General features: G+C 45.6%; 7 non-coding genes across 7 annotated transcripts; 1 reads left to right on the top strand and 6 right to left on the bottom strand.

Moving 5' to 3' along the window:
- Positions 1-7,816: 7,816 nt before the first annotated feature.
- Positions 7,817-7,889, bottom strand: TRNAT-CGU (transfer RNA threonine (anticodon CGU)). Its single transcript has one exon. It is a non-coding gene; the product is annotated as a tRNA-Thr (tRNA).
- Positions 7,890-8,270: 381 nt separating this feature from the next.
- Positions 8,271-8,343, bottom strand: TRNAT-CGU (transfer RNA threonine (anticodon CGU)). Its single transcript has one exon. It is a non-coding gene; the product is annotated as a tRNA-Thr (tRNA).
- Positions 8,344-8,724: 381 nt separating this feature from the next.
- TRNAT-CGU (transfer RNA threonine (anticodon CGU)) lies at positions 8,725-8,797 on the bottom strand. Its single transcript has one exon. It is a non-coding gene; the product is annotated as a tRNA-Thr (tRNA).
- Positions 8,798-9,178: 381 nt separating this feature from the next.
- TRNAT-CGU (transfer RNA threonine (anticodon CGU)) lies at positions 9,179-9,251 on the bottom strand. The gene has a single exon. It is a non-coding gene; the product is annotated as a tRNA-Thr (tRNA).
- A 381-nt stretch (positions 9,252-9,632) lies between these two features.
- On the bottom strand, positions 9,633-9,705 carry TRNAT-CGU (transfer RNA threonine (anticodon CGU)). Its single transcript has one exon. It is a non-coding gene; the product is annotated as a tRNA-Thr (tRNA).
- Positions 9,706-10,086: 381 nt separating this feature from the next.
- Positions 10,087-10,159, bottom strand: TRNAT-CGU (transfer RNA threonine (anticodon CGU)). Its single transcript has one exon. It is a non-coding gene; the product is annotated as a tRNA-Thr (tRNA).
- Positions 10,160-10,791: 632 nt separating this feature from the next.
- On the top strand, positions 10,792-10,864 carry TRNAT-CGU (transfer RNA threonine (anticodon CGU)). The gene has a single exon. It is a non-coding gene; the product is annotated as a tRNA-Thr (tRNA).
- Positions 10,865-23,834: the final 12,970 nt, after the last annotated feature.

Genomic DNA, 23,834 nt, shown 5'->3' with positions numbered 1-23,834 from the left:
AACTGTGGTGAAAGGGCCTGTAAAAACGTGTTTGAGGTCTACTAATGTGCCAGTCAGAGAAGGACGAATCCTGCAGTGTTCACGGGTCTAATCGCAGCCCCACAGAGACGCGCAGACCACTTTAGTGAACGTGCACACTGCGGATCTTTATTGTTAATACCAGCGTTGCATTGAGGGTCTAGATGTGGTGCAATGCACCTAGACTATATATATATATAATATATATATATATATATATATATAAATATATATATATATATATATATATATATTTATATATATATATATACGGAAAAGAAGAGACGCCGTAACGACGAGGCTCGGGATTAAATATATTTAAGACCAGTGGTAATGGCGTAACCGGTTCACCAGTGATCGAGCCGACACAACTCTTCGTCTTTTTCGTCAAGCACACACGTGCGTCGCCCCCTAAATATCAATATACATGCATGTAGCAATATATATATATATATATATATATATATATATATATATATATATATATATTTGTGCAGTCAGTTTTAGGGGCGAAGCTCCTTATGGCGTGGCTTGTGCGTCCCTTGTAGTACGTAACCACCAGTGGCACATAACCGAAATAGGTATAACATTTCACCTCCAAAGTGGTGCCGGTGAGAGATTTCTTCTGTGCGTTCTTTAACAATAAAAAATGGTGCTCAATGTACATGCCAATGGCTGCTAATTGGGAATGAGGGACAGGAGCATTCGGCTTTTAGTCAACGCGCACGCTGCGATCCCCATTAGCAGCCATTGGCATGTACATTGAGCACTATCGGACAAGAAATGGTTGCTACATTATACTTGCTGGGAGTAATATCCTTAGTTTTAGAAAGGTGATAGCGAGCGTTGAGCCGCAGGGCCATGAATACAATGAACTAGGATATACCATGAATGAATTCGAGGTTGTTAAAGGGGAGAAGTAGATACGAAGCGCAAGCCGTAAGAAATTTAAAGCTGAATCCTCCTGTCTCTCATTTCACATTAGCAGCCACTGGTACGTACATTTAGCACTATCTGACAGAAAAAAGTTGCTACGTTATACTCACTCGGCATAACCTCCTTGGTTTTAGAAAGGTTTAGCGACCATTGGGCCGCAGTGCCATGAATACAGTGAACTAGTATATACCATGAACTCAAGGTGGTTGAAGATGGGATGTAGACCCGAAGCGCAAGCCGTTAGAAAGTGTGCGTGTGCCACCTCTCGTTTAGTCCTTGGAATGTCCACTAAATGGCGGTGCTTTTATATGGGAAATATATATGATAAAAAGATGCGAGATGGTGGGACTTGGAGTGTTGAATAGATGGACGAACGGACACACAGACAGATGCATGGATGGACGCATGAATGGACGCAGGGGCGGACGCATGAACGAACGCAGGGACGGGCGCACGAACAGAACCATGGACGGTCACACAGACGGACGCATGGACGGACGAATGCTTCGCCCCACTTTCCATCATTCACACCGTGGATATGCTGCCATTTTTTTTGTATGCAAAGCCGCTTTTCGGGACTTTGTTCATCCTTCCCTCCCGCGTCCACTTCCTTACCGTGAATACGCAGCATTGCCTTCCCCCGCTATATATATATATATATATATATATATATATATATATATATATATATATATATATATATATATATATATATATATATATATATATATATATATATATATATATATATATGTATATATTGTAGTGGGGAATTCGCAAGGCAATGATAGTGGGACCACCGCTGAGTGCGAAGCGCGAGCACGAGCTGTAGACACTGGACTGCCCGAGCATTTGTTTCTGTACCGGCTGTCTGCCTATTATCTGGCGTCGCTAATAAACCCCCTTGCAAAGTGGTGGAGGTGCTGGGTAGTGCCTTGCTCGGTCGTCTGATCAGGCATTGCTGATGTAGTGGGCAGCTTCCGGCTTCGAAGTTCCAGGTTTGCGTACACTCGCACTCATCGATACCGGTGCCGCGATATCTGTGATTAGTGAGAGACTCTGCCGCTCTCTTCGTAAAGTGACGATGCTTTCTCCCGTGGTTTCTCTTAGTACTGCGAGCGCCCAACAAATTGAGCCCGTCGCGTTATGTACAGCAAAAGTTGTGATTCGAGACGTGTTGTACACCATTGAATTTCACGTGTTGGCTTCATGTTCCCACGATGTCATCCTAGGATGGGATTTTTTATCACGTCATCACGCCGTCGTGGACTGCGCTCGGGCCGAAGTGGAGCTGTTACCGTTTGGTGATGCGCCTTCTGTTGATGCGGCCGTATCTAGTGTGGCTAACCTTGTCGTCGCGACGGACATAGACCTTCCTCCTTTCAGCGCCCAGTTTGTCCCTGCCTGCTGTGCTTCACTTTCTGACGCTACCGTCCTATTCACGCCATCTGACATCTTCGGTAGCCGCCACCACACATCGCTGCCTTTCGCCATTCTTGAGCTTTGTCAAGACGCTACCGGGATATCTATTTCCAATCCCAACTCGTGCCCCCTCAGTTTGCGCCGCAACGAGACGCTCGGCCACATTCAGCTCATCGATGAAGGTACTATCGTGCCTGCCGATTTCTTCGACACCAAGCCGAATATGGAGCTGAACGCGTTGGTTCCTCACTTTGCCTTGAACAGCGTGTCTACCGATGCATTTCACCATTCTATTGACAGCCATCTCGCCCCGGCTCAACGAGAGCAGCTTGTTACCCTGCTGCACGAATTCAAGCGTTCGATTGACTTTCCCCAAGCGGTCCTAGGAAGAACGAACACCGTTGTGCACACAATTGACACAGGAAAGAGTACTCCTTTGCGCCAGCGCCCTTATCGTGTGTCACCAGTGGAGCGTCGGGTAATTGCAGAACAAGTAGACGACATGCTACAGCGCGGAGTCATCAAGCCTTCTTGTAGTCCTTGGTCTTCCCCAGTTGTACTCGTCAAAAAAAAGGATGGTTCAGTCCGGTCTGCGTAGACTACAGGCGCCTAAACAACATTACGAGGAAATATGTTTGCCCTCTTCCCCGCATAGACGACGCTCTCGATTGTCTCCAAGGTGCAGAATTCTTTTCCTCGCTTGACCTTCGCTCGGGTTATTGGCAGGTCCCAATGGCTGAGTCTGATCGTCCAAAAACGGCGTTTGTCACACCGGATGGCCTCTATGAATTTACCGTGATGCCATTCGGACTCTGCAATGCGCCTGCCACATTCGAGCGAATGATGGACAGCATTTTACGTGGTCTCAAATGGAACATTTGCTTGTGCTATCTTGATGACGTTGTGGTTTTTTCACCCGATTTCACTTCGCATCTCACTCGTCTGCGCAAGATTCTACAGTGCCTTACAAACGCCAGGCTTCAGCTTAACCTGAAGAAGTGTCACTTCGGGGCTAAACAACTCACCATACTTGGTCATGTCGTCTCGAAAGCCGGCATTCTTCCCGACCCTGACAAGCTTCGTGCTGTTGCCGAATTTCCTAAGCCGACTACTGTTAAAGAACTACGGAGCTTTGTGGGCCTGTGCTCCTATTTTCGTCGCTTTGTCCGGAACTTTGCCTCCATCATCGCTCCACTCACCAAACTCCTTGCTGGCCCTGCAGATCTTTCGAATTGGACAGCAGCCTGTGACGAATCCTTCGCAACACTGCGCCGACTCCTTACCTCACCACCCGTACTGCGCCATTACGACCCTACTGCGCCAACCGAAGTACACACGGATGCAAGTGGCGTTGACCTTGGTGCAGTACTCGCGCAACGCAAGCCAGGTTTTACGGAGTATGTGGTCGCCTATGCCAGCCGCGCCCTCACTAAGGCAGAAGCCAACTATTCTGTTACGGAAAAAGAGTGCCTCGCGATGGTGTGGGCGTTAAACAAGTTTCGCCCCTATTTGTACGGCCAAACTTTTGATGTGGTAACTGACCATCACGCACTCTGTTGGTTGGCTTCGCTAAAAGATCCTTCCGGCCGCCTCGGACGTTGGGCACTACGCCTCCAGGAATTCGACATACGCGTCGTCTACCGATCGGGGCGAAAGCACTCTAACGCAGATGCGCTTTCACGATCACCCGTGAAATCCGATGATACGCATATATCAGCCCTGGACCTTCCCCTCTCTGCCGTCAGCGTCACAGACATGCCATCCGAACAGCGCAAGGACCCTTGGATCGCCTCGCTATTGAATATGCTTTCTGACGCATCAACTTCCGGTTACCCGCGTGCTCTTCGCCGCCAAGCAACGCATTTCGCCATACGGGATGGCCTGTTATACTGTCGCAACTATCAAGTGACGGGTCGTAAATGGCTGCTAGTCATACCCAGCCATATGCGGTCTGATATCTGCAAATATTTTCATGCTGAACCGCAACACGCACACGCCGGTGCGCTAAAGACGTATGAGCGGATCCGCCAACGTTACTACTGGCGGGGTATGTACACGTTTGTACGCAAACACATTCGCTCATGTTCCCAGTGTCAGCAGCGCAAGACATTCCCTCATTCACCCGGTCAACTGCAGCCTTTGCCATGTCCTGCACGCCCATTCGACCGTGTTGGGATTGACCTATACGGCCCGCTACCGTGCTCTGTTGGTGGCAATCGATGGGTGATTGTGGCTGCCGACCATCTGACAAGGTACGCCGAAACGGCAGCGCTGCCTTCGGCTGGTGCTCGTGACGTTGCAACCTTCATCTTGCACCGGTTTGTTCTTCGTCATGGTGCACCACGGGAGCTCCTGAGTGACAGAGGACGCGTATTTTTGTCCGAAGTTCTGCAGCAGCTCCTACATTCATGCCGTACGGTACACCGCACATCAACAGCCTATCACCCTCAGACAAACGGCCTAACGGAACGTTTCAACAGAACCCTCGGAGACATGCTCGCTATGTATATTGATTCCGACCACTCCAACTGGGACGTTGTTCTTCCTTTCGTGACGTACGCCTATAATACGGCGATTCAATCAACAACAGGCTTTTCTCCATTTTTTCTTTTATATGGTCGTGACCCATGCCACACTCGACACAATTTTGCCATACAATCCTGATGCCTCAGAGTTCAGCCCAGTTTCTGAAATGGCTGAACATGCCGAAGAGTGTCGTCAACTTGCACGGTCCTTCACAGCCGATAACCAAGCCCTCCAAAAAGATCGCCACGACCATGATCTTGTTCAGAATACTTTCCCCGTCGGTTCTCTTGTGTGGCTCCGACTGCCTTTCCACTCTCCTGGACTGACTCCCAAGTTTGCACCGAAGTATACGGGCCCTTACCGCGTCATACAACACCCTTCTTCTGTCACCTATGTGATTAAACCACTCAAGCCGTCCACGGACAAGCGCCGCCTTGGTCGTGAGACGGTCCACGTCAGTCGCCTCAAGCCCTGTTACGACCCTCCTGTTCTCTCGTCACCTTGAGTCGCCAGGATGGCTCGTCTTCGTCGCCGGGGCATTGTAGTGGGGAATTCGCAAGGCAATGATAGTGGGACCACCGCTGAGTGCGAAGCGCGAGCACGAGCTGTATACACTGGACAGCCCGAGCATTTGTTTCTGTACCGGCTGTCTGCCTATTATCTGGCGTCGCTAATAAACCCCCTTGCAATATATATATATATATATATATATATATGTATATATATATATATATATATATATATATATATATATATATATATATATATATATATATAGTCAAGTAGATTCTCCGTGAGCGGTCAGAACGTGGTTTATTCCGATGTTTTGGCCTAGAGTCTGGCCTTCATCACTCCTGATGAAGGCCAGACTCTAGACCGAAAAGCCGAAATAAACCTCGTTTTGACCACTCACAGAGGATCTACTTTGTATGGTCGCCCATTCGATGTCGTCACCGACCATCATGGACTATGCTGGTTTTCATCATTCAAGGATCCTTCAGGCCGTCTCGTCCGTTGGGCTCTTCGCTTACAAGACCACGACATCCGTGTACTGTACCGCAACGGACGCCAGCATGCTGACGCCGATGCCCTCTCACGTTCCCCTCTACCTCAAGACGACGTGCCCTGCTCAGTAACCTCAATTGCTGTATCTGCCATCGATGTTAACATCCTCGCTACCGAACAGCGAAAGGATAATTGGATCGCCCCGCTGATCGACTTGCTCTCTGATCCGTCCGCAACACCATCCACGCTTGCCTTGCCTCGTCGAGCCCACCACTTCGCCATCTGTGACGGCCTCTTACACCGATGCAATTACGACTCCGATGGCCGGCAGTGGTTACTCGTCATACCCCACAGTCTGCGGTCGGAATTATGTGAAGCTTTCCATTCTGATCCGCAATGTGCGCACTCTGGGGTATCCAAAACTTACCACCGCATTCGACAACGCTACTTCTGGCGCGGGATGTACTGCTACGTGCAGCAGTTCGTTCACTCTTGCCTCTCTTGCCAACGCCGCAAACCGTCGGCACACATGTCGCACGCCGGTCTGCAACCATTACCTTGCCCTGACCGTCCTTTGGGCGCGTAGGTATCGATTTGTATGGACCACTTCCTCTGATGTCGGCTGGTAACCGCTGGGCCATCGTTGCCGTAGACCTTTTAACGCGATACGCTGAAACCGCCGCTCTCCTTGCGGCTACTGCACGCGATGTTGCGTCCTTCCTGCTGCATCGATTTATACTGCGCCACGGACAACCCCAATAGCTTCTCAGTGATCGAGGCCGTGTCTTCTTGTCGGAAGTCGACGAAGCCATTCTGACGGAGAGCCATTTTGTCCACCGCAAAACTACTGCTTACCACCGGCAGACGAATGGTATCACCGAACGCTTTAACCGCACCCTCGGCGACATGCTCTCGATGTACGTCGCTGCCAACCACTCGAATTGAGACAATATACTGCCCTTCGTCACCTACGCCTACAAAACCGCCCCTCAGAGCACGACCGGTTTTTCACCTTTCTACTTGCTGTATGGAAGGCACCCGTCGCACACCATGGACACGATACTCCCGTACACGCCGGATCTATCCGAGTGTGCACCCATTTCCGAGACAGCCAGGCTTGCCGAAGAGTGTCGCGAGCTTGCCAAGACATTTACGACACATGAGCAAGAGCAGTAGAAGAGTATTCGTGATGGCTCCGCCACTTCTGAGCCCACGTTTCTTCCTGGTGCGCTTGTATTGCTCTCAATCCCGACCTCTGCTGCTGGTCTCTCTTCTAAACTACTTCCCAAATACGAAAGCCCCTACCGTGTCATCGAGCGCACTTCTCCCGTCAACTATCTGATCAAACCCGTTGAACAATCTTCGGACATGCGCCGCCGTGGGCGCGACATCGTCAACGTGGAGCGCCTGAAGGCTTATTATGACCCGCTTATAGTAACAAGCTGTTAGGTTGCCAGGCGGCTCCCTTTTCGACCCCGGGGTAATTGTAGCGAAGCCTCCGAACTCTGAAATGCGTCGAACTCTTGAGTACCTCCTAATGGGGCTACCCAATAAGGACGCCGCTCGCGCTTAGAGTCTGTGCTTGGACGTGGCTGTCGCCATTTTGTATGCTCGCTGGTTGCCGGCTAATAAACGCCTTAACAACTTGACTATATGCAACGCTATGGCCACTCATCCATTATGCCTGCCTATATTTAAATAAATAAATGAATGAATATGAATATATATATATATATATATATATATATATATAAGGGAAAGAAGTGTATACCTAAGGGCTCGTTTTTTCGTGTTTTAACACAATATTAATGAGATATAACAGACAGCAATGCCAAGGAATGTACAGGGGAAGTTATTAAAACCAATGGAATGTGAATAAGAAGAAAGAAAAGTGGATGAAAAAATTACCAACTGTGAGCAGGAATCGAACCTACGACCTTCGAATTACGCGTTCGATGCTCTAACCACTGAGCTATCACAGCGGCCCTCCCTCCATCCACTTTTTTGGGTTTATCTGTGAATTTAGAAGTAGGAGTGACAGTCAGCGCCATCTATAAGCCAAACAACGAGTGTGAAACACTCTTATGCGCATGTTTGGCGCCACGTAGCACGTGAACTTATTATGAGCGGGCAGCTGATTAATTGTCCCTCTTATACAACCTAAACACACCAAGTCTGCCAGTACGAGACCCTCGTTCAATGAAATAAGGGAAAGAAGTGTATACCTAAGGGCTCGTTTTTCCGTGTTTTAACACAATATTAATGAGATATAACAGACAGCAATGCCAAGGAATGTACAGGGGAAGTTATTAAAACCAAAGGAATGTGAATAAGAAGAAATAAAAGTGGATGAAAAAATTACCAACTGTGAGCAGGAATCGAACCTACGACCTTCGAATTACGCGTTCGATGCTCTAACCACTGAGCTATCACAGCGGCCCTCCCTCCATCCACTTTTTTGGGTTTATCTGTGAATTTAGAAGTAGGAGTGACAGTCAGCGCCATCTATAAGCCAAACAACGAGTGTGAAACACTCTTATGCGCATGTTTGGCGCCACGTAGCACGTGAACTTATTATGAGCGGGCAGCTGATTAATTGTCCCTCTTATACAACCTAAACACACCAAGTCTGCCAGTACGAGACCCTCGTTCAATGAAATAAGGGAAAGAAGTGTATACCTAAGGGCTCGTTTTTCCGTGTTTTAACACAATATTAATGAGATATAACAGACAGCAATGCCAAGGAATGTACAGGGGAAGTTATTAAAACCAATGGAATGTGAATAAGAAGAAAGAAAAGTGGATGAAAAAATTACCAACTGTGAGCAGGAATCGAACCTACGACCTTCGAATTACGCGTTCGATGCTCTAACCACTGAGCTATCACAGCGGCCCTCCCTCCATCCACTTTTTTGGGTTTATCTGTGAATTTAGAAGTAGGAGTGACAGTCAGCGCCATCTATAAGCCAAACAACGAGTGTGAAACACTCTTATGCGCATGTTTGGCGCCACGTAGCACGTGAACTTATTATGAGCGGGCAGCTGATTAATTGTCCCTCTTATACAACCTAAACACACCAAGTCTGCCAGTACGAGACCCTCGTTCAATGAAATAAGGGAAAGAAGTGTATACCTAAGGGCTCGTTTTTCCGTGTTTTAACACAATATTAATGAGATATAACAGACAGCAATGCCAAGGAATGTACAGGGGAAGTTATTAAAACCAATGGAATGTGAATAAGAAGAAAGAAAAGTGGATGAAAAAATTACCAACTGTGAGCAGGAATCGAACCTACGACCTTCGAATTACGCGTTCGATGCTCTAACCACTGAGCTATCACAGCGGCCCTCCCTCCATCCACTTTTTTGGGTTTATCTGTGAATTTAGAAGTAGGAGTGACAGTCAGCGCCATCTATAAGCCAAACAACGAGTGTGAAACACTCTTATGCGCATGTTTGGCGCCACGTAGCACGTGAACTTATTATGAGCGGGCAGCTGATTAATTGTCCCTCTTATACAACCTAAACACACCAAGTCTGCCAGTACGAGACCCTCGTTCAATGAAATAAGGGAAAGAAGTGTATACCTAAGGGCTCGTTTTTCCGTGTTTTAACACAATATTAATGAAATATAACAGACAGCAATGCCAAGGAATGTACAGGGGAAGTTATTAAAACCAATGGAATGTGAATAAGAAGAAAGAAAAGTGGAGGAAAAAATTACCAACTGTGAGCAGGAATCGAACCTACGACCTTCGAATTACGCGTTCGATGCTCTAACCACTGAGCTATCACAGCGGCCCTCCCTCCATCCACTTTTTTGGGTTTATCTGTGAATTTAGAAGTAGGAGTGACAGTCAGCGCCATCTATAAGCCAAACAACGAGTGTGAAACACTCTTATGCGCATGTTTGGCGCCACGTAGCACGTGAACTTATTATGAGCGGGCAGCTGATTAATTGTCCCTCTTATACAACCTAAACACACCAAGTCTGCCAGTACGAGACCCTCGTTCAATGAAATAAGGGAAAGAAGTGTATACCTAAGGGCTCGTTTTTCCGTGTTTTAACACAATATTAATGAGATATAACAGACAGCGATGCCAAGGAATGTACAGGGGAAGTTATTAAAACCAATGGAATGTGAATAAGAAGAAAGAAAAGTGGATGAAAAAATTACCAACTGTGAGCAGGAATCGAACCTACGACCTTCGAATTACGCGTTCGATGCTCTAACCACTGAGCTATCACAGCGGCCCTCCCTCCATCCACTTTTTTGGGTTTATCTGTGAATTTATAAGTAGGAGTGACAGTCAGCGCCATCTATAAGCCAAACAACGAGTGTGAAACACTCTTATGCGCATGTTTGGCGCCACGTAGCACGTGAACTTATTATGAGCGGGCAGCTGATTAATTGTCCCTCTTATACAACCTAAACACACCAAGTCTGCCAGTACGAGACCCTCGTTCAATGAAATAAGGGAAAGAAGTGTATACCTAAGGGCTCGTTTTTTTTCATCCACTTTTCTTTCTTCTTATTCACATTCCATTGGTTTTAATAACTTCCCCTGTACATTCCTTGGCATTGCTGTCTGTTATATCTCATTAATATTGTGTTAAAACACGGAAAAACGAGCCCTTAGGTATACACTTCTTTCCCTTATTTCATTGAACGAGGGTCTCGTACTGGCAGACTTGGTGTGTTTAGGTTGTATAAGAGGGACAATTAATCAGCTGCCCGCTCATAATAAGTTCACGTGCTACGTGGCGCCAAACATGCGCATAAGAGTGTTTCACACTCGTTGTTTGGCTTATAGATGGCGCTGACTGTCACTCCTACTTCTAAATTCACAGATAAACCCAAAAAAGTGGATCGAGGGAGGGCCGCTGTGATAGCTCAGTGGTTAGAGCATCGAACGCGTAATTCGAAGGTCGTAGGTTCGATTCCTGCTCACAGTTGGTAATTTTTTCATCCACTTTTCTTTCTTCTTATTCACATTCCATTGGTTTTAATAACTTCCCCTGTACATTCCTTGGCATTGCTGTCTGTTATATCTCATATATATATATATATATATATATATATATATATATACACACACACACATATATATATATATATATATAAAATATATATATATATATATATATATATATATATATATATATAGTAGCTGGTGATTGGTTTTTGAGCGCGAGCAGGTAGTTCTTGTATGGGAAGCTGCTTTTGTTCGGGACTGTGTCCATGCTTCCCTCCCGCGTCCGCTCCCCTACCGCGCATACGCATTCCCTTCCCTCGCTATTTCTGTGCATTTCTGTGCGCTCTCCTTCGCCACGTGGTGAGCACTGAGGCCGTGGCGCTCTTACCTTAAGCTCCAACAGGAGCGCTGTAACAATAGTAGCAAGTTCAAGCAGCAGATCAACCGGCCTTGCTGAACGGTTGTAGCTGGGACGCCCTTCCAGTGTGTGTTTTTGTTTTTTTTATGAGTGCGCGTGCGTTTTTTTTCCCTCTCTCTAACCCCTCTTTCTTGCCCCTACTTCCCCACCCCCAGCGCTGGGTAGCAAACCAGATGCCAATATCTGGTTAACCTCCCGGCCTTTCCTTTCTCACTCACTCACTCAAGCAGCAGACAAGCAGCACCCCTAGAGCATAATGTGCTTCGCCTGTAAAAGTGTTGCTTGAATATTTTTTGGGCAAAGTTCTTCTTAACCTAACATTGCCATTCGTCATGCATAACCGAGAGAAGATATGAGAAAGAAAAGAAGGCAGTATCTCCCAAACAGTATAATAGACGGTGCTGTCGGCACCCGGCAATGTAGTTTACCAGATCTGATGGTAGCACCAGAACACACAGCCTAGCGAGTAGGCGCAGAAACCGAGTCTTCCAATGCGTAGCCAAGCGAGTAGACGCACCAAAACCAGTCTTGTACGTGCACATCATTTCATTTTTAGTTGCGAGAAGGGGGGTGCCACCGCTGATTAAGTAAGCGCCCATGACGTCTTCTTCGAAAACGCGCCAAAAAGGGCATTTACACTTCAGTGTCTGAATGTGCTTAGCGAGAGTTTCATTTTCTTGGTATCCTTGGTGGCCAGTACCAACAATGCTGAGGCGGCCAAAAAAAGTTTTATCGCACCGTCTGGTCCACTGTCATTTGCCTATAGAAGTACATATAAACTGCAGTTCAGCGAAGATATTTTTAATGGCCCTGTGCCGCTACTCACCAATTGGCTGTTGCGTGGGCTGTACCTGGACATACAGAGAACGAGTGCCTCTCTCAGTCTCCTGGATAGCGACCGTACGTGGCGGATCGTTGGGGGAGGGAGGGGCATGGACGAAGCAGTGTGGCTGGTGCTTTGAAGACGATTGCGCTCGGCTTCCTTGGCACGCGTCTCGCCAGTGTTACCTGCGCGCCGCCTTCATTCTCAAATGCGATCGAACGCATGCACGGATGGACGGACACATGGACGGATGTACAGATGGACGCTTTGCCCCACTCATGATCATTCACTCCGTGAATATGCTGTGATTTTTTTTCTTGGCTGGTCGTCCTTTTCTTCACTTTGTCTGTTCAAGGTCATTTCCAACCCTCCAGCGTTCATGCGTGTAATTTTACTCTAGGGTTGAAATAAAGTGCCTCATCTGTATGACAACTTTCTCAGCCGAAAAGTATGCGCTTATATTGAAAAATTATCTTTGCACTCTTGTAATATCGACCTATGTAGACCGCGTTAACTGTGGTGTTTTTTTATTTTCAGCTGAGCGGCGCGTAAAGCCGTGGGCGATATTCAAATAACGAGAGGCGGTACAGAAAACGTTCTTTGTAGAAGTCTGAATGCAAAATTTGGTCAAAGATACTAATACAACGCTGCTAGCACTTTTATAACTTGAAGCTGTTCTTTTCGCAGGTTACCGTTGATGAAGATAAAGCCACAAAGGAATCTGGCGCTAACACTGAGAAGATCAAAACACTGCTGATACAAACGCATTCTTCAAAAGAAGAATCCGCTTACTGGTCTGACCAAACTGCTCTTGCCAGCCAGCTGGTGCTAGACAACGTTAAAGGTAATGCAAGTGTGCTAAGAACATTGTCAGCAAAACACTCAGCCGTGGTTTAGCAGAACTATGTGCTGATAGAGTTATGATGTAGGATGTTGATTGCAACTTCATCTCCATGAAGAGAAGTTGACCGCACAAAACTGATGACATTTGTAAAAAACAAATTGAGGGAATAAACATATGCAGGCGAGCAGTGCAGGAGAAGTTGAAACCATGAACTGCGTTCAACGTAGTTTGTTCGCCGATCGATGGTTTTCCTTAACATTGTGGTGCCGAAACTCCTCGTGGGGACACGTCTCCTTCATCGCACGGCTCGAAAAGCCCTTGTACTCCACCACGTCGTGCTGCAGGCGTTGAGGACTGCAACGAATTGTTTCTGATCGGCGAGAGCAGGTGCATTAACTTCAACAACGTTCCCGATGTATCAAATCAAGACCAAACGCTCTTCTCGATGAGCCCAAGTTCACAGGTATCTATGACCGTTTTCAGCTAGTAACAACGCGCTCTAAAAGATCAATGATGCGCTCGAGGAGTACCTAGCTGACGAGGAGTTCGAAGAGTAGTATGTCGCGGCAGTAGAGTATAACGAGAAAGCTATGAGCATGCTCGCCGAAGATTGCTGCAAGATGGACGGTTTGCGACACGGGGACAGTACAGCAGTGGCTACTCCTCAGAATGCAACCCCATCAGCTTCTGACACTCCGACCAAAATTGGCCCAAGGCTGCCACACCTTGGCGTGCCAACGTTTAGAGGTGACACAAGAATGGTTGGCTTTCTGGGAGCAGTTCGAGCAAACTGTCCACTTGAAAAACACTTTGTCAACTACGACGAAGTTCTATTTACGTAATAATCTTGCGGGTGCAATGGTAGCGGTGATAGGTTGTTTTCCGACTTCCAAAGCCTGTTACGCAGACGAAATTTAGACGTTAAAGGAACGCTTCAGAGATGGAAAACGGATCGAGCAACACTACCTGTCTGCACTTCGCAATCTGCCTCATGTTAAGTCGGGAAGCGACGTCCGCGGCCTCAGGCGACTTTACGATAATGTGCAGCTCAACGTACGCCGTTTCACTGCAATAAATGTATGAACGGTCACTTTATCTTCAATGCTCATTGACATTCTACGAGAATCCTTGCCATATGATATCATTCTGGCGTACGCGCAGGCAATGCGCCGCCACACATAAGTAGACGAGCATTCTACGATTGTCTCAGACCCAGTCTTGGCAGCTGCTACATCTGGTGCGGAGTTAAAAGAACTGCTGACCTTTACACGTATTGAGCTTGACAGTCGGCAGCAGTGTAAGCCCTTCAATGACTGACTGGCGGATGACCGTGCACAGAGAACTCTAGGCGGCAGCACCAGCACCGCTTCAGTACTACACAACGCATTGAGCAGCTGGAGTGAGTGTTTTTCGTCTGCATGTCGAAGAACTTGGCACCCGCGCTTGTGACGCGAACCTTTGCATCAATTAGAAGAAAGGAATGCTGGTGAATGAGAAACGCTGCTACCAATCCGCACCCCCAGGCCATCAGGCACGTTAGTACTGCGTTAAGCTCACCTGCACGAGTTGGCACAGGAGGTACGCATCAAGTATGTGTGACCCGCACTACAAAACGAACCAGACAACGACACTTTCTCGTTGAGTAAACTCCTCCAGCAGCACAGAAAAAATTTGTGCCATCACAAGCGGTTATGCTGTTCGGAAAGCATTCACCGAGTGGGAGCGAGAGAACTGACAGTGAAGTATACCTGCAGACCTTTCGTGATTTCGTCATCCAGAAGGGTAGGTCAAGATACGTCCGAGGAATTGTTGACAGAGGCAATCGGCGATGTCTCATTGCAGAAGACATCGCCTACAAACAACGTTTGCTGGTACTGGTAGAGACACGAGTTGCATTTAACACATTTGCTCACACATCCTCAACCTCGGCAGAAACACGAAGGGTCGTTCAAGTTACACTGCGCAGCCAGTACTCTGCCTACATTTACATCGTTTGGGCAATAGTCGTCCCTGTTATCTTGTGACAACACGCTGATAGCCACATTTTGAAGCCGTAGCACCTCGAAGGGAAACTTATTGCTGACCACAAGAAATTTCTGGAGGCGGACACAGAGACCGGAATCAGCCTGTTGATTAGAGCTGACCACCTGTGGACGATAAGTACTGGAGAAGTAATAAACGAAACATTGTTTATTTGCAGAAAAAATACAGGATTTCTCTGCGGGAGGCAGAGACTAAAGGCTAAAAGCCTGACGAGGTCTCCCCCCTATTAACCAAAGAACAGTCTTTGACTGTTCAGTGACATATACATTTACAGGAGATATACATTGCACATCAGCAACAACCAACTATATACATCGGATCCATATTTCACACGTAATGACATGTTTCATTGGTAGAAGATACTGGCATGCCATAACATATTTGTTTTATATATTCAAAATAATAAAAGATTTAGAACATGCATTTTCGGCATATACAAACACATGTACACATTTTAAATACGCTTCGTTTTATGAAAGATACACTCAAAATACACTCAGCCCTAATAAAAAAATATGGTTGGAACAAATCCCATTTTAAAATCACAGTGAACAATCATAAAAATAAACAAAAAGTGTACTATTTCTCCTAAGTGCAAATAGCTATCGGTCTACAATGACGTCAGTCGAGAATAAAGCGATTTATTATGAGATATAAATGGTTTATATTTCTGTGTAAAGTCTATATTTGATTCTTCAAAGATCAGCAACTGAATAACGTTGTAATGAACGCCCCACTTTTCGTAATTCGTACGTATTTTCTTAGTTTTGCGGAAAATATCTGAAGCCATATTTCTTTGATATAGTTCGTCGGTAGGACTCCTGTAGTTTATGTTTATGAATATGTTTCATCAGCTTTAAATTGTAAACGTCTCTAACAGGCAGTATTTCGCGTTTGAGGAAAAGCGGTTCAGTGTCTAGGTCCCTAGAATGACCTTTATAATTTTCTATGATACGATGCACGCGCATCTGTAAAAATGTTATTCTATCATAATTGCTCTTAGTCGTTGTTCCTCATACCAACATTCCATATAAATGTTTGGAGTAGAACAAGCTATATAACAGCAATTTCTATAACCATGAGGGGACGAGTTAAGCGATTTTTCTCAATCACCCTACCGAACGAGCAAGATCTGTTAAGAGACAAAGTGAGGCGTCCATGGCAGGTGCTCGTGAAACCAGACACCGTGATATTTTTGTGTACTGACTTGTTCTAGTCGCTGATCCCAGAACGAAATGACTGTATTAATCAATTATCCATTTGTTTAGAGGTCTGAACATAAAAAATTTGGTTTTATGTGTGTTTATTTTAGTTTGTTTTTCTTAGCCAACTTGAGAGTTTCGAGAAATATGATTTTGTTGAAGCTTCAACTTCCTGAATGGTGGAGCCTTTAAAAAGTATACTTGTGTCGTCAGCGAACATTTTAATTTCAGGGGTGTACTCAACCTCTGTAAAATCATATATATATATATATATATATGTGTGTGTGTGTGTGTGTGTGTGTGTGTGTGTGACGTATGAAGTGATGGTTGGTGGAAGCTGAGGAAGAAGAAGTCAGAATGGAATAAACAATAAATGGTGTCCCACGCGTAAATTGGAAGTCTTGATAACAAATTTACGTTGCCGTGTACCACCTCTTGATTTCTACTTAGACAGGTCTAGTCTGGTGACACCCCTCTGTGCTCAAGCTGTAATGAACCTGAACATATCGACCATTTTCTTATCCCATGTCACCGTTTCAAAAATCTAAGAAAAAAAACTGCTTCGAAACTTTATTCAGAAAACTAGGTATATCACTTAATACTCCCAATATTTTGTCTTTTGGGGCTACTTCATTGGGACACAGCGATAGGAACATCTGCGGGGCCCTCTGCGAATTCATATATAACACAAGAAGATTACCTTGCTGAATCAGCGATCAGCTCTCGAATTTTACTAGCCACACTACCACTTATTATTTAGCTGATACACTGCAATAATTCAACTTTCAGGAGAATTTTAAATAACGATTCCACCTCAGATATTCAACAAATTCTATTATTTCTCTTTCCCCCTTTTTTCTTTTTTTACATTGCGCCAAATTATTTCACAGTCAAAACACAGTAATCACATTCCCCTAGTCTAGAAAATCTACAGGTATTGACTTGCATTAACCACCGGCTTCTTGGCCAATCCCCCTTAGTGGGTGAGAGCCACAAAAGAAAGGAACAAGCAAGCAAGCAAACATGGGGTATGAGCCAGGCCACGTCTCCCATTCATCATAGCGTCACACAAGTCGACAGGATGGAGACCTGCCTGCCCCTTCATCAGTCGCTCATCATTGACGCAGTTCTCCACAAGGCGCCCTGACCATATATTCACTACCCATTCACCTCCAACGAGTACACAATGACCAGCACCATGACAGATTCATCGGCCGACCTTGGCATCCCCAAGTACAACGGTGCAGTGGACGATGGACCCGTGCAGGACTGGTTCTACCTGTACGAGCTCCACGCCACCGCTGCATCATGGCCGGAACGGGAGATGATCATCAACTCTACCTACTAAATCTCCGGTGAGGCTTTCAAATTCTACCTCACTCACATATTTCAAAATGACGAGTCATGGAGAAAGATTAAAAAAGAAATGACCATCCGATTTGAAGAATACAATGACGTCTATGACGAGGACTCGCTTATAACTAACCATCCACAGGCAACCGCACTCGGTTGTCAATTTCACAAGCAGTCTTCAAGCTTACGAACGCGCAGCATGAATCGACCACTGCCACAACAAAAAGTGGAACATGAGTACACTGACAGGCGACCAAGCGTATTTCGGGAAAACCACAACCATCGCGCGGGCCTCCGTATTACACGCAAGACGGCACTTCCAAAATCATCGCTTCAGCATGTGACACGAGACGTTGCTCAACCACTTGATTCTCCCTATTCTTCGCCTCGCATACATGGACCGCCACCCGGTTTTACATCACGTGCTCGTAACCCTAACCGTCTACCTCGTAAGGACACCGTGTTCACAATAGGGGAACCATCGACGCATGTGGGAAATACCCAACCACGCCTTGACAACTCTAAAAGGTGTTTTTCATCACATGACTTTATTTCTATGGCTCAGCAGGCTGTGCAGTCTGAATCTAAAAACGCCACGTCACCTATGGTATCCCCATCCAGTGCTAGCAGCTCCATGAACCTAAACAATGGAGAAGTATTACATACACCAAACCTCACACGCAGCTGTCTGCCAGAGGCGTTCATACTGGACCACCTTACCGAAGCATTTGAAGAGCATGCTAGCAATGATGGCGCATTACCAACTATGCCCGATGGGCAAGACACCATTTCACCATGCATCAGCTGTATACAGGACGCATCAAACCTCGAAGAAAATGAATGCCCAATTCCAGAAAGGGCGCCACTACAGCCATATCCTGAGCAGCACCAGAAAAGCAAGCAAAGCCAAGTACACAAACTCAGGAGACAACGAAAGAGACGGGAAGGCACCATCTGTACAACGCAGAGACCAAGACATCATTCTGATTTCATCAGCTGCGACCATCACACATGCAAACTAGAAGCACACCGTCTGTTCCCGTCAGGAGACGCAACTAGATGCCTTCAACATCCCAACTTTAAATGCTACAGGGACTCCAACTCTTGTCTGTTCCTCGCAAGAACTCAACCCATTTCACCACCAGTGCAGATCTCCAGGGTGTGGTAATGCCATCCAGAACGCAACAGTCAGCCTCGCCCACCAGAACTCCTGCGTTAACCGGACTGCTGCACTCTCCACTGAAGTCTTCGAAAGTTTACGGAACTCCTCTGGAGCATAGAACCAATTCTGATTTTTGACATTTGTGACTTTTTAACCTCGACTTGTTTACTTTTTTTGTTCATAATTCATGCCTTCTTTCGGGGGGAGCGGGAATCGTGTAACGTAAGTAGGTATTGACTGAAGGTGGAGGCTGAGGAAAAAGAAGTCAGAGTGGAATAAACATGGCGTATGAGCCAAGCCACGTCTCCCATTTATCATAGCGTCACATATATATAAGAAAAAGCGCAGGGCCTAAAATAGAGCCCCGAGGAACTCCTTTCCTTATAATTAAATATTCGGACCTTTCACCGTCTATGCTTACAAAATGATATCTCAGTGATAAGGAGCTTTTAAATAAGTCATAGACGTCTGCGCCAATATCATAGCGGCTGAATTTCAGCAGTAAAATTTCATGATCAACCAAATCGAATGCTTTGCGCAAATCAAGAAAAATACCTAGCGTGTACAATTTACCTTGAATATTTTCGATTATGCGTCTTTTATGCTAATTGGTGCCGCTTCCGTGGTCCAATTTTTGGGAAATTCATAATGATGCGACAATAAGATATAATATTTCTCAAGATATTTCATGAGGCGCGTGTTAATACATTTCTCATAAAATTTGGAGAGAACAGCTAACACAGAGATCGGACGATAGTAAAGTCACAGGTGCTGCCACCTTTGTGGTTGGTTGTAACCTTGGCCACCTTTAGTTTTTTTGGGAAGCTTCCAGTCAAAAAGGAATAACTTATAATATATGTCAACACAGGGCTAGGAACAGATGTGAAAGCCTTAACTGGAGCTGCCTTTACGTCATCATAACCACTTTCAACGTTCATTTTAAGTTCTTTTTTATACAGGTAGACTTAATCTGGTAATACTTAGTGTAGTACAACAGAATTCACGGAAATGTTTGCCTCATTGTTATATTGCGTTTCCTCTTCATCACTCACAGCAACATTCACAAAGTATTGGTTAAATGCGTTCGCCAATTTTGTGCCTTCTAGAATGATATCGCCAGCTTTTACTTGCTTAGGTGTGCTTGATGTTGTTGTTTTTCCAGTTAAAGGATTTACTTGCTTCCATATTTTTGGTGGTTTGATTTTATTTGCGAGATTATGGCTTAGTAATAGTCAAGTTGAGCCTTTGTACTGTCACTATTTAGCTTATTACGGAATCGCTTGGATTCATGCAGTATTTCAACATCTCTAGTAGCAAGAAACCTGTGAAAAAGCGCATTTTTCTGCTTGATTCGCTTCAAGAAGTCACCGTTGATGCAAGCTTTTTTATTATTAGTCTTTCGTGTTCTGATTTGTTGTACCGGAAAAGAAGCGTTCTAGCGCTCTAGGAATATAGCTATGAAAGTATCATATGAGCTGTCTGGATTGCATTGCACATACACAGGTGACCAGTCTGTCTGTTCAATCAAATCAGCAAATTTAAACAGAGAATTGTCATTGGTACACCTAAACGCAGTGACATTTGGGCAACAGGCTTTCTATTGAAACATAGATAGGCAGGTCATCAGTCTACTGCGGACGGCCAAGGAAAGATTCGCAAAGAAATTAGGAGAAGTACAGTGGAACTGCCCTGCAAAGAAGGCTTGAAACAGCCACATGGAACTAATCATAATGCCACATCGATACGTTCACAAAAAGTGAGAACGAGGCAATCGGCAAAAGAAAGCTTACTGGAGCAATACGGTGCTGTCGTCTAGGAATTTATGAAGCGTGGACATGTTGAAGTATTTTCTAAGAACACTCATATTGATCGAAATAACCACTGTGTACCACAACGAGAAAATATGAGAGGTGAATCTTCGACTGCAAAGTTCCAAGCATCGCTCCACGCTTCGTCACTCAAGCAAGGCATGCGAATCCTTATCAAATGCGTGGATATAAGATCGAACCCCTAACTAGAAAGGAGCACCATGTCGAGCTCCATATTTACACCATTCGCGATGCATCAACGGAATCCGAAATTAATTTCAAGTCGAACCTATTAGGTGGGTGGTTCGAGGAGCAGACTTGCCAGAAAAGCCTAGTCTTTGTTGCTCAAAAAACTAGCAAAAAGTAAGCGCAGCTGCAAAGAAACGGAGAAGGTGCAACTGGAAGTAAAGGCGAGCGCCAAATCAACACAGCTCACCTACGCACATACGGATGTCAAAGAGCCCTCTCCGATGTTGCCGGTGCCATTTTCTGCTGAACATTCATCCTCATATTGTCATATGTGGGGTTTAACGTCCCCAAACCACCATACGAATATGAAAGACGCCTTAAGTGGAGGGCTCCAGAAATTCAGACAACCTAGGGTTCTTCAACCTGCACCAAAATTTGAGCATACGGGCCTACAGCATTTTCGCCTCCATCGAAAATGCAGCCACCACAGCTAGGATTCAAATCTGTGCTTGCGGGTCAGCAGCCGAGTACCTTAGCCACTAGACCACCACGGTGGCGTGACGTTCATCCCAGCCTTCTCCGAGTCGAAACAACTACGACTACAGAGTTCGAAGCCCTCAGGCCTCTCGACGTGGCAGCAAGAACGTAAGATACCATCAGTAGCAGGTAGATCACAGGCTGATCCAATCTAAGGAAGAGCACCAATCAAAACATCGGGTGGTTAGCCTTGACCAAGCACTCTTTAGCAGCAGTCTCCAAGTATATGGTGCGCTTATTTTCGAGAAACTTGATACTTGCAGGAGTGCTTCAGCCTCTAGGATGAATCAAAGACGTGGACCCTGGCTAAAGTAACAGAACCCAAGAGCTTGCAGAGTGAAATTCCAAGATGTAAAGGTTTGAAGAAGATCAGTAAAAAATAGTTCAAGCTCGAATTGCGCAGCGAGAGACGTAAGTACGTAGAAGACGATGTAGTAATAAATGCATGCAGGCGACCACTGCAGGATAACAACTTGAAACCATGCACGGCATTCGGTCTGGTTTCTTCGCCGACCAACTTTTTAAATGGGAAGCATCTCTCAGCGAGCTTCAGCGACTTTGAGCGTATCTATCTATCTATCTATCTATCTATCTATCTATCTATCTATCTATCTATCTATCTATCTATCTATCTATCTATCTATCTATCTATCTATCTATCTATCTATCTATCTATCTATCTATCCATTGATCTATCTATCTATCTATCTATCTATCTATCTATCTATCTATTTATCTATCTATCTATCTATCTATCTATCTATCTATCTATCTTTCTATCTATCTCAGGCTGATGCAATCTAAGGAAGAGCACCAATTAAAACAACGGGTGGTTCACCTTGACCAAGCACTCTGCAGCAGCAGTCTCCAAGTATACGGTGCGCTGATTTTCGAGAAACTTGATACTTACAGGAGTGCTTCGGCCTCAAGGACGAATCAAAGACGTGGACCCTGGCTAAGGTAACAGAACCCAAGATCTTGCAGAGTGAAATCCCAAGAAGAAAAGGTTTGAAGAAGATCAGTAAAAAATCGTTCAAGCTCAAATTGCGCAGCAGGAGACGGAAGTACGTAGAAAACGATGTAGTAGTAAATGCGTGCAGGCGACCGCTGCAAGAGAACAAGCTGAAACAATGGAAGGCGTTCGGTCTGGTTTCTTCACCGACCAACTTTTTAATTGGGAAGCATTTCATAGCGAGCTTCAGGGACTTCGAGCGTATCTATCTATCTATCTATCTATCTATCTATCTATCTATCTATCTATCTATCTATCTATCTATCTATCTATCTATCTATCTATCTATCTAATGTAGTCACCTACGACTTTTAGCTCTCCTGGCCGTTTCTATAAAGGTATCGACACAAAACTTGGTATGACGTAACATGACTGTATGGAGAACATATTTAACTAGTAGTAACATGAAAATCATAAAAAAATATGTCATGAATGTCATGATTTAAATGTCATGGTCCTGCAAATCTTGCGGTGGTTTCGTTCACATGGCATGTTGCAAAACTTGTATGGTATGGCATGGTTGCATGGCAAACACAAGCGACAGACCCTACCATGAAAAATATGACACGCATGTCATGTACCAACCTGACTACATGCCACGCTCATGATGCACTCGTGGCCGTTTTGCTAGCGTCACATATAGTAAAGTTGGTATTACAGTACGTGGATGGATTACGAAAGTATGTGACTGGTGCAAACATGATAACCATGAGATGCGTTTCATGTAACGACGTGACTACATGCTAAACTCATAAGCTTGCGGCCATTTAGCTAGCTTCACATGTACCAAACTCGGTATTACGCGGCACGAACGGACGATATAGGTAAATGACACGTCCGAACATGATAATCACGACATGCGTATCATGTAACAACAAGACTACATGCCACACCGATGACGCGCTCGCGGCCGTTTTGCTAGCTTCACATATGCCAAATTCGGTATTACGTGACGCCAATGGATGACGAAGTCAGTATGTGACTGGTGCAAAAAGAATAATAATGAGACGCGTGTCATGTAGGAACATGACAACATGCTACAGTGAAGGCGCCAATACATTTCGACGTGACGCGGTGCGCGTGCTCACCGGCGTTCATTTCGTCGCGTCACGCCGGTGTTGCCACACCAGGCGGTGGTCGTGTCATATACTCGCAGGCGCGCGCCGCGCTGCGTTGCTTTGACGCATGCCCGTTTCAGCGCGTCCAGCGTCCCTCCGTGAGAAAAGGAGGGAGATTCAATGTTGTCTGGACAACGCATTGACCCGAAATGCAGCATGTCGAATTTGGCGCCAGTTACCGTCGGGCCGCGCAAACAGACGCTGGTCACGCCTGGCATAAGGCTATAGAGTACTCGCATTTTGCTAACGTAGCGTCACTGTGCTCAGCGTGCGCGCGCGTCAAAGCTACATTGGAGTATATTGGACCCTTCATGATGCGCTTGCGGCCATTTTGCTAGCTTCACATATACTAAATTTGGTTTACGTGACGTGAATAGATGACGAAATATATGACTGGTGCAAACATGATATACCTGACACGCGTGTCATGTAATAACATGA

This window comes from Rhipicephalus microplus, chromosome 3, assembly GCF_043290135.1.
Source record: "Rhipicephalus microplus isolate Deutch F79 chromosome 3, USDA_Rmic, whole genome shotgun sequence".
Classification (NCBI taxonomy): domain Eukaryota; kingdom Metazoa; phylum Arthropoda; class Arachnida; order Ixodida; family Ixodidae; genus Rhipicephalus; species Rhipicephalus microplus.
This window is presented reverse-complemented; position numbering and strand designations above follow the sequence as displayed.